Here is a 9,838-nt window from a genome sequence, read left to right as displayed (position 1 = left end):
AAAAGAAAAAAGAAAAGTTAATATAAACGCAAAGAAAACAATTCAAGCTATTCAAAAGAGTTTACAGTGAAAGCAGCCCTTTCCCCCTTACCATCAGTCCCTTAGTTCTCTTTCCTAAAATAGACATTTTCACTAGCTTCTTACTCATCTTCTGGGAACTATCTCATACATATATACAAATAAATTATTATCCCCCTTTAAAAAATAAATGGCTGCCTGCGTAGCTGTGGCCAATTGTTATTTGGTTCCCACTTACCTTCTGTCCACTCTGTAACAGGATTCTGTACCCCAACCCTGCTCCAGTGACTGGGAGCACCTCCTGTGGAAGGAGTGTGCTCTCTCACCTCATTGGCTTCAGGCTTGCCACAGGGCCTCCCTGGGCCAATGGGAAGTGAGTGGAGTGACACATGCCAAGCTTAAGCCAAAGCCGTAAGGGCCAGTGCAGGCTTTTGCTTCATACCTTTGTTCTTGTCCAAGAGAACAGAGGTAAGAACTGGGCTGTTCCCTTCAGCTTGGGCCTTAGAATCCTCATTTAAGTAATGTAGATGAGAAACCAACCTTGCTTTTTTGTAATCCTCTAAAATTCTGGGCTGTTTGTTACAGCAGCCTAACCTGGTAAAAGCAGACTAATGCTGGGAAACAGTGCTGGGCTGTGTGTGCCTCGTTAAAGTCCTCAGATGGCTCTGAAGAACTGGTTACCTGCTAGCAGTGGCCTCCGTATTTGATCAGGATCTACCACCAGTTGACAAAGAAGCCCTGGTTGTTATTACAGGAACCAAGATTTGCCAGGGGCAATAGAATATCTTGTACTCTACTGCCAATTTCTGTGAATGTGCAGGAAGTGATTTGGCAATGTATAATAAGAGTCCTAAGTAATTTTTACTTCTAGAAATCTAGCTCAAGAGAATAATCAGAGATGTGCAGGGAGGTTCATTATGGAGTTATTTAAAACATTAGAAACCACCTAAATTCCCCACCACAGGAGAACAGTTTATACATTATTCTGTATGATGTATATTATGAAGCCATTAAAAATTAAGTAGCTGAATATTTAATGACAAGGGGGAGATGTGAGTTTTTTTTTTTTTTAAACTTCCCTGGATACTCTCGAACTCCAGTTTACTAGAAGCGAATTTGTTCCTTTTTAAAACATTTTTTATTATTTTTATTTTTGGCCAGGGCTGGGTTTGAACCCGCCACCTCCAGCATATGGGGCTAGCGCACTACCCTTTTGAGCCACAGGCACCACCCGAGATGTGAGGTTTTAATACTGAGTGAAATGAACAGGATACAGTAAACTATATATGTATGACCATCCTAATATATGTAACAAATTTAGGATCATGTAGTGTATTATTTTGTATCTCTTTTCACTTCCATTGGGTAAATAAGCACTTCCCCCTTGATTGTCAAATACGTAAATATGGCGGGTGCCAAAAAAAGATATACACATTTTAAGAAAAAGACATTGTATTAAATTTGTAATACTCAAGTCACGTTTGACTTCTGCAATTACAGGAGGTGCTCAAGGTGACTTGTGTTCATCTTTTGTTATCTGTATATTTTGAGCATACAATTTTAATACAGTTTCAGTTTTTTCCTTTTCTTAAAGTGTGTACACATTTTGGGGGCACCCTATGTATGTATAAAAAGAAGACAGGGAGGAAATAAACAAAAATAGGGCTACTAGGTAGCATTTTCTTTTCTGTACTTTCTATATTTTCCAAACACTTTTATGGTGAATATGTACTATTTTTAAAATCAAAAATAAGTAACTGCTACTTAAAAATGAGAATTATTCCGGTCACCTCTAAGGCGGTGCCTTTGTGCTGTGGCTACCAAGGAGCCTTAACTGGGGCTTGTTGTCTAAGAATAAGTCTGTGTGTTTAATTAGGTCACTCTCCTGCCGACCTAGAATCTCTGCACCGGGCTTAGCTTGTGCCTCCCAGAACCCCCAAGGAGACGCACCTCCAAGGGGACTCTGAGCTTCTCACAGGCAGGCACTGACTGTGCTTCTGCCTGCATTGAGCTTAAAGTGAATGTGAGGAATTTGTGACCTGTCCCCCCAGGGGAGCTGCTGCTCTCCTGCCTCTCCACCCTATCTTCTTTAAGCATTAAATTTAGATATATCTTACCAGAGAGAGAATGAAAACTTAAGAAGTAAACATTTAACCATTTGGGGACGGTAATAAAATTCATTAATCCACCATTCTCATATGTCAGGCATTGTTCCCTGTGGCCTTCCTGCTGTGTCCTGTGTCACATAATTCAGGCCCCGGATGGGCTGGCCAGCCGATGGAGGGAGGAGGAGAATTCTCAGAAGTTGAATTTGCCCTGGGGAGGATCTGTTCCCGAGGGAAAAAGGGGCCCAGCACAAACAACTTGACCCTGCAGCAAGGCTGTGGGTGTTGGCCTCCTCGTCTACTCCCCCGTGTTCTGTTTCACTCGAATCTTTATCCAGGTTTGGCCCTCAGGACGGTGTGCAGCATGGTGTGTGGCTTGTGGTGTGGTGTGCACACACGTGTGGATGTGTGTGCGTGAGTGACAGTCCACAGCATCCACAGTGTTGGACAACAGACACTGCCATGGAGTTGGGAGAGACCTGGGGACAGCCAGGGGAGGGGCAGCTGGACTAAGCAGACCCATGGGAACAGAGCCTGTGAAAAAAATAGTACAGCACCATCCACTTCCTTTTTTTATTTTTCGACATCCACTTTCAAAAATAGTTTTCCTGCCTGTTTTACAAATATTCCTGTAAACTACCAAGTGACTTCCCATGTCCATGGAGCACACTGTCCCCTCCCATTCTGATAATCCGTCAACTTCACTTGGATCTGCCTTAGCCCCATGCTGCAAGCCGACACCTTGGACCTCCTTCTCCCTGACTGACTGCTCCACAACGGAAACTTTAAATTTCATCCTCTTTAATTCTTTTACATTCAAGTATAAGGTACATACAGCAAAGTACACTCATCCCTACGCCCAACAGTCCATCTCTGAGATTCAGCTGTGCTATCGCGGATAGCATAGTTCATTTTTCTTTGTTCCTGATTTCCTGGATGGACATGTCACCATTTATTGATCCATTCCGGTGCTGAGGGACATTGGGGTTGGTTCCAGTTTGTGAAGATGATGGATAAATATGCTGTGAACATATTTCTGGTGGACACGTGCCATCTCTGCTAAGCTACTTTCTTCCTGCAGCCTCTTTGCTGCTCATTGAGACCCTGGGTCTGCAGCCCCCTGGGTTTGGCTGTTGGTCTGTCACTGCCTGGTCTCCTTTCTTTCTTGGCCAAGACTCCTGCAGTTGCCTTTCACATGCTGCTTCCCTGTCCTTGTCCTCTTTTCTGCCTGACGCCCACCACATTATACCAGTGGCAAACCACTGGCCAAGGCCTCTATGACGGACCTGTTGTTAAATGTGGGGACATTCGGGCTTTCCCTCACTTGGCCTTTCTGCAGCACTGTCCCTGCTTACAGGCTCTGAGACAGCCCTCCTGCTGCTCCCTCTCAGCCTCCTTTGCTGGGTCCCCCCGTCCTTACCCCTAACTCACTCCTGAGGTTCTGTCTCTCTTCTGCTCTGTCCCTCCTGACAGAGGCCCGAGTAAGGCCCTCTTACTCGGTCCTTAGCTGCTGTAGATATAGATGCTGATGCAACGAGCCTCATCCTTGATCCCTAGATCCAAAAATCTAGGAGATTTTCCCAACTCTTTTGGTGGCAAACCTTGACAGGCCCTGACAGGTTATTTACAGTCTCTGTGCTTCCACTTTGTGTGAATGAATATTCATGCGTTGACTGCAGGAATGTCAATGTGTTTGATAGCGGGTTGCTGCTGCAGACCCCAGCAAGGGTGTGATCATGCATATACACAGGAAATCATGTACTACCTTCTTACACTCGGAAAATATTGAATCTGAATATATCTGGCCTCAAAGGTTTCAGATGAGGGAAACATGAACCTGGAATTCCCAAGTCTGCCCAGCCCAAGCCTCCTCAGCTCATGGACAGTGCCATCTGCTTCCTGATGAGCCCTCTTCCTTCCTCCTGACCTCTCTGGGTGGGTAGCTCCATATTTCTCTGGCTCCTCAGCATCCCAGCCTCTTCCCTTTCCCGGATCCCCTACAATAAATTTAGCCCCAAATCCTGATTCGCTCAGTGCGTCTCTGGCCTGTCCTGCTCCCTCCATTTCCCGTTCATTCAGGCTCCGGCTTGGGCTGCTGCAGTGGCTTCTCCACAGCTCTGCTTTACCTGGGCTGGCCAGTACTTCCTCCCATCGACACCAGAGGCAGCTTTAAAAACAAGGTGCATCCCCATCCTGTTCAAAATGCTGCTGGGCTTCCCTCTAAGTCCAGGCTCAAGGTCAAGCTCTTTAGTAGGAGGTAGGAGCCTTCCTGCTCTGGCCTCATCCCCTTCTCCCGTGCCCTGTGCCTGTGGGCTGACCACACCCTCCTCCCTTTCACACCCATGGCTACTCTGCTAAGATTTCTTCATGTGATAAAATACCTGGGACTATACCTAATAAAAGAGGTGAAGGACCTCTACAAAGAGAATTATGAAACTCTAAGAAAAGAAATAGCAGAAGACAACAAATGGAAGAGCATACCATGCTCATGGCTGGGAAGAATGAACGGTGTTAAATGTCTGTACTTCCCAAAACAATCTACAGATTCAGTCTAATCCCCATTAAAATACCAACATCATACTTTGAAGATTTGGGAAAAATAGTTCTTTCTTTCATAGAGAACCAGAAAAAAATAAAACTGTATAACCAAGGCAATTGTTAGTAATAAAAACAAAACTGGGGGTATTACTCTATCAGATATTGGGCTATATTACAAGTACATAGTGATCAAAAGACTGTGGTTGGCACAAGATTAGAGACATCAACATTAGGAACAGAATAGAAAACCAGGAGATGAAACTACCATCTTATAGCCACCTGATCTTTGATAAACCAAACAAGAGCATATACTAGGGAAAAGAATCCCTATTCATGGTTCAGCGCCTGTAGCACAATGGTTATGGCGCCAGCCAGATACACTGAGGCTGGTGGGTTTGAACCCAGTCCAGGCCAGCTAAACAACAATGATAACTGCAACAGAAAATAGCCGGGCATTGTGGTAGGCGCCTGTGGTCCCAGCTACTTAGGAGACTGAGGCATGAGAATCGCTTAAGCCCAAGAATTGGAGGTTGCCATGAGCTATGTTGTCACAGCACTCAACCAAGGGCAACATAGTGAGAATGTCTCAAAAAAAAAAAATACCTATTCAATAAGTGGTTCTGGGAGAACTGGATAACCACATTTGAGATACTGAAACTGGACCCGCACCTCTTACAAAAATTGATTCAAGGTAGATAAAAGATTTAAATCTAAGGCACAAAACAATAAAAATCCTAGAAGAACGTGAGGGAAAAACTCTTGAAGATGTCCACCTTGGGAAAAATTTTATGAAGAAGACTTCTATGGCAACACAACAACAAAAATAAATTAAAGGGACTTAATTCAACTGAAAAGCTTCTGCATAGTTAAGGAAACAACAACCAAAGCAAATAGACGACCATCAGAATGGGAAAAGATATTTGCATATTATGAATCTGCCAAAGGTTTGATAATGAGGATCTACAGAGAACTCAAATTAATCAACAAAAAAGAGCTAACAATCCCATCTATTACTGGGCAAGAGACATGGACAGAATCTTCTCTGAGGAAGACAGATGAATGGTTAACAAACATATGAAAAAATACTCATCATCCCTAGTGATCAGAGAAATGCAAATCAAACCCACCCTGAGATATCATCTAACCTCAGTAAGATAAGCCCACACCACACAGTCCCAAAGCTGCAGATGCTGGCGCTGATGTGGATAGAGGGGAACACTTTTACACTGTTGGTGGGACTGCAAACTAATACAGGCTCTTTGGAAAGAAGTATGGAGAATCCTCAAAGAACTCAAATTAGACTTCCCATTTGATCCCTCATTCCTACTACTAAGCATCTACCCAGAAGAAAAGAAATCATTTTAGCATAAGGACATTTGCACTAGATTGTTTATTGCAACTTAATTTATAATTGCTAAGACATGGAAACAACCTAAATGCCCATCAACTCAGGAATGGATTAACAAATTGTGGTACATGCGTACTATGGAATACTATTCAGCCATCAAAAGGCAATAACTTCACGTCTTTTGTATTAACCTGGACGGAGTTAAAATCCATTCTTCTTAGTAAACTATCACAAGAATGGAAAAGCAAGTATCCAATATACTCAATACTAATTTGAAGCCAGTAGATGAACTAATGCATGCCCTTATAGGAGAAAACCTCATTTCATTCAAGTTAAAGGGAGGGGGAATGAAGGGGCTGTAGAGTGCTCCCAATAAACGGGCATGGTGTGGGAGGATTTGGCACAGTTCTTGAGTGCAGGACATAACTATCTAAGAAAATCAAATATTTTGACCAGGCTTGGCTCTCGTAGCACAGTGGTTACGGTGCCAGCCACATACACTGAGGGTGGCCCGTTCGAACCTGGCCTGGGCCAGCTAAACAACAATAACAACTGCAACAAAAAATAGCCAGGTGTCGTGGTGGGCACCTATAGTCCCAGCTACTTGGGAGGCTGAGGCAAGAGAATTGCTTAAGCCCAAGAGTTTGAGGTTGCTGTGAGCTGTGATGCCACAGCACTCTACTGAGGGTGACATAGTGAGACTCTGTCTCAGAAAAAAAAAATTTTCAAATATTTTGACCTGGTTGTTTGTACCCTCACATTAACATGAAATTAAAAAAAAAATTCTTCGTGTGTCTGCCTAGAGAATTCCTGTTCATATTTCAAAAGAAGATGGGCATCATCTTCTATTGGAATTGCCCTCACCATAACCTCTACTAAGGCCCGTTTGTGGTGAAACACCATTCTTCAGTTGCTGTCCTGCTTCTAAATATTGCTCCTAAAGCCCCAGTTCAGTAATGGAATATTCTAGTAGGAGCTGGACTTGTGCTCTCAGTGTCACTTCATTGGAGCCCCATATGAGTGGCATCTCCCAGCCTTCCACGTACCCCCACTGCTCCCAGCACCCTGATTAACACCGTCCTCTATTTATAGCCTTGGGACGGTATCTCTGGAGGAATTTAAGTCTAGGACAGCTGCCCAGGCTCTGCCACTCCTTCCTGGCCAGCTTATGATCTGATTGCAGCCTAGAACTTGCCTGCCTGAGGCCTGTGTCCCTGGGGGCCTCTCAGTCTCCTCCGTGGCACAGTCTGTGTCTTGAGCTGAATCACCATTGCCCCTCCCAGTCCACACCTTGATGCCCTCCTCTGAGCTCCACTGCAGCAGCAGTGCCACCTGCCTCCCGCAGATGGACGGGCTCTTCTGTCCCTTGCCCTCATCACTTGCCGTCTGCAGGCCAGCAAGGTTTGTTTCCTCTGTGTGTCTCCATCTGCTCCCTTCCCAGCCTCACTTCTGCCAAGCTCTGCTTCAGGGCCTAGCATCTCTTGCTCCGCTCACTATCGTGGTCTCCCAACTCAGCCTCCTGTCAACCCCTCTGTGTGTCTTCCTCCATCCAGGCCAGTGCACTGAGACCAGCTCACTCCCTCCTTACCACCCTCCAAATGCGACTCATCAGCTACCAGAGGAAGTCTCTGCAGGCCGGCCCTCCCTCGTGTGCCCCTTGGCTGCGATTCCAGCTGTATGCCTCTTTTCTGGCCAAGCCTGGACACCTTGGAATAAACAATGTATTTTTTTATTTTTATTTTTTGAGACAGAGTCTCACTATGTTGCCCTCCGTAGAGTACTGTGGCATCACAGCTCACAGCAACCTCCAACTCTTGGGCTTAAGTGATTCTCTTGCCTCAGCCTCCCAAGTAACTGGGACTACAGGCGCTCACCACAACGCCTGGCTATTTTTTTGTTGTCCTTGCCCTTTAGCAGGTCCAGGCTGAGTTCGAACCCACCAGCCCCCATGTATGTGGCTGGTGCCCTAACCATTTAGCTACGGGCACTGAGCCCATAGACTCTATTTAAAAATTGTTTTTTTAGTTTGGAAATGATTACAAGTTTATGAAAATTTGTAAAGATAGAAAGTAGTACAGAGAACAGCCTTAGGTACCTTGACCAAGATTTACCTATCGTTAACCTTCACTTCCATTTGCTTGGTCATTCATTCCCTCTTCATATGTACACACGGATGCACGCATGCGTATACACGCGATTGCTTTCCTGAACTGTTTGAAGGTGAGTTACAAACATCTCGAACCTTTACACTAAATTTGTCAGTGAGTGTTTCTGAAGTACAGGGATATTTTCTTACATTTCTACAGCATCATCACCAACTTCATAGGTTCGCCCTGAGACAGTACTTTAACCTGCTACTTATTTTCCAGTCCTATCTGTTGACTCAATAACATCCTTAGCACCAGACGCCCTGCAGCACAGGCCCGGTACTGCGTTCATTCTCCATGGCTCTTTAGGCTCTTTTAATCTGGAACTTTTTCCTGCCCTTCTTTGTCTTTTATGACATTGAAAAGTCAAAGCGCTTTTGTGAGGGACCATGGTAGGGATGGTTTTGCCTAGTGGTCAAGAATAAATGCTGACTACCTGCACTCAGCCCCACTTTGCTTTATTAAGTTTGGAAAAGCGAGTGAGTTGCTTACCTCTTTTGTGCCTTGGTTTAATCATCTGTAAATTCAGAACAGCCAGCCTACCTTGCGGGGTTGTTACGAGGCCTGGCACACAGTACAAAGAGTGCAAATATTCACTGCACTGATGACAACCCTGTTTTTCCTGAGGGCTCCAAATACAGCCAGCCCCATAGCACAGGCTCAGGGATCCGGACCAAGGTGGCCTTGTGACAGCCCGTGGTCTTCTCTGGCTAGTTATGCAGTTAGCCCAGGGCTCCGTGGTGGGGACAAGCAGCTGTATCCTAGGGTGGCAACAGAGGCCGTGCCAGTTGAACACTAAACAGGACCACCAGGAAGCAATGCCCGTCCCAGTTGCCAGTGTGGCTGGGCATAAACCCCATGTTGTTCAGTTAATCCCAGGGGACCACCTGTGTATTCCTGGAGAAGTGACCCGAGAAACCACTGAAGTGATGGTGTGTACCTGAACATGGCTGGATGGCTCCCTTGCCCTCAGCTGCAAGCAGATCTTGAAATCGGCCCTGAGTGCAGCTGTAGAAAAATCAGGTTACATGGTGTACACCTGCCATGGCAACTCCCAGACACTTCCCAGAGCCGCCTCCTCTTTTCTGATCTATACCAAGAAATGAGGGAAAGGCCTTAAAGGGCTCCCATGAGAGGAGCGGATAGCACAGTATTATGGGTGGAGGGGGCACTCTGGGGTCTGGGAAGGGTGAGTCAAGGGCATAGCAGGCCCAGGGGGGGACTTCACTTTAGGGCCTGGACCCTGAGAGTGACCAGGCGTCTTCACTTGGTGGCTGTGCTGATGCCATGTGTCTTGGTTCTCTCTGCCTCCTCTGGGAGGAGCACCTGTGAGCCACTCCATGTCTAACACTAATTCCTACAAATACCTTGCAGCACTCTCTAGATCCCAGCTTGGCCGGGGCCACTGGGCAGTGAGACCTTCTGGTTCTCAAGCCTAGGAGATCTCATCTGGCTTGCTGGCAGGTGAGTGGGGCAGGGGGCTGCAGTGACCCGGCTGTAGCTGGGTCAGATTTCCAGGCTGTGTACCAGAGAACCTACACACACTTATGCACGCTCCCCAACCCCCCACGAGGCTGAAGCCCCAGCCAGACCTTGGAGGTCCTACTTTGATGGGATTGTGGTGGACACACAGAAGCCCTGCTTCTTTGCAGAGGGGACAGTCTTTTTTTTTTTTTTTTTTT

The sequence above is a fragment of the Otolemur garnettii genome, unplaced genomic scaffold (genome assembly GCF_000181295.1).
Source record: "Otolemur garnettii isolate 467f Iridium unplaced genomic scaffold, OtoGar3 scaffold00148, whole genome shotgun sequence".
In the NCBI taxonomy this organism is placed as follows: Eukaryota; Metazoa; Chordata; class Mammalia; order Primates; family Galagidae; genus Otolemur; species Otolemur garnettii.
Note: the sequence above shows the minus strand (reverse complement) of the source record.